This window comes from Aristolochia californica, unplaced genomic scaffold (assembly GCF_029961685.1).
Source record: "Aristolochia californica isolate CCGP_79_NKW_82.1479 unplaced genomic scaffold, dmAriCali1.0.hap1 SCAF_372, whole genome shotgun sequence".
Lineage (NCBI taxonomy): Eukaryota > Viridiplantae > Streptophyta > Magnoliopsida > Piperales > Aristolochiaceae > Aristolochia > Aristolochia californica.
Genome location: NW_027182073.1, coordinates 10,508 through 12,500, shown reverse-complemented (window position 1 = coordinate 12,500; position 1,993 = coordinate 10,508).

Sequence of the window (1,993 nt, the reverse complement as noted above, 5' to 3'; positions counted from 1 at the left end):
CTCAAAAAAATCGAAACAATACACCTAGTCGATTGGAATTGAGAAAATTCTGTCCTTATTGTTACAAGCATACGATTCATGGGGAGATAAAGAAATAGATTGAGCAGAACATCAGTGCCCCTTTTCCAAGTAACAGGAAGAAGCTAAAAAATATAAATAATAAATAAATAAAAAAAATCGAATTAAATAATTTAATTTAATTAATAATATAATTAATATATAATTAATATAATATTAAAATAAATATTTTAAATTATAAAAATGAAAATAAACATATACATATATTATATTATTATAATATAAAAATAATATAAAATAAACAAATCAAGTCCTCTTTCGGTCGGATCCGAAATGAATGAAGAAATAAACTAGGATTTTAGAGATAAGAAATAAACCATGGATAAATCCAAGCGACCCTTTCGTAAATCCAAGCGATCTTTTCGTAGGCGTTTGCCCCCAATTGGATCGGGGGATCGAATTGATTATAGAAACATGAGCTTAATTAGTCAATTTATTAGTGAACAAGGAAAAATATTATCTAGAAGAGTGAACAGATTGACTTTGAAACAACAAAGATTAATTACTATCGCTATAAAACAAGCTCGCATTTTATCTTCATTACCTTTTCTTAATAATGAGAAACAATTTGAGAGAGCCGAGTAGTTCCCTAGAACTACCGGCCCTAGAAGCAGAAATAAGTAGACCCACCACCCGAATTGAATAAAAACTCGAATTGGAACTCAAACTCCGATTGATGTTTTGTTGGAAAAGCCGAGAGATTAGATTGTCGCGTCATAAGAAAAAAAGAAAAAATAATGGGGGGGGGAGAGAAATCTTTTTTTTATTATTGAAGCGTGTTTATTCATTCCTACTGTTATCATATGAATTTCGATTCTATCTTCCCGGAGTTCATTCTCCGGGGAACTCCGTTTAAATCATTCCGTCGAATTCCTTAAATCTCCTTATTTGAGGATTTCATTAGAAATCATGTAAAGACAATTCTTATTTGATATAGCTATTTGTGCAAGTATTTTACGGTTAAGAAGCAACTGTCTCTTGCGCAGATCGTGTATAAATCTACTATAACTATGGGATACCCTATCCTCGCGGGTTACCGCGTTTATCCGAGTGATCCACAAACGACGAAAATCTCTCTTTTGCCGGCCTCTATCCCGATGAGTAGAAACCAAAGCTCTCATTTTCTGTTGCATAATAGTTCGAGTAAGTCTTGAATGAGCCCCTCGAAAGGTTGATGCAAATAAACGCATTTTTGATCGACGTCTCCGAGCTATATATCCTCGTCTAACTCTGGTCATTGAATCAAATAAAACTTTGATGAATAACTAATTGATTTCTTTTCTTTCAGTCATTCTTTTCCCCTCTTCTAGTTTAATTAATAACAAAACGGATTCTTCCGATGTATAAAATAAAAATTCCAATGGCTTTTGCTACTATGACCTTCCCAACCACGATTTTTTATTTCTTCCAGGCATTTGCATTTCGCCCCAAAATAAAATAAAAAATATTTTTGACCGATATTAAAATACAAAATTTGACCGATATTAAGTATCAAATAAATAGTAATAAATACGTAGTAAATGGATAAATAAATAAAATAGAAATAAAATAGAAATAGTGGTTTCCATCGTTTCTATGGTTACTTCTTAAACGGTGAGGTCCTCTCTATACACCGGAGCCCCTTACTCATTTAATCAATGTTTTGGTAACTTGTACAGTTCACACTCTTTGGCTCTACCCATGAATTATACAGTAATAGGTCTTTTCACAACGAGATCTATCCATACAGTGACGGCATTTAGTTGTGAAGGTTGGCTAGGTAGCTGACCCTGTTAGTCCGTTCTTGCAAGAGTAGGAACAGAATTATTCTGTTTTTAAAATTCAATTTCCCCGCTTAATGGATACCACTTGCTACCAATGGGGAATTGCTTTTCATCTCAAATTGAGGTGATTGGATTTGCACCAATGGAAACCA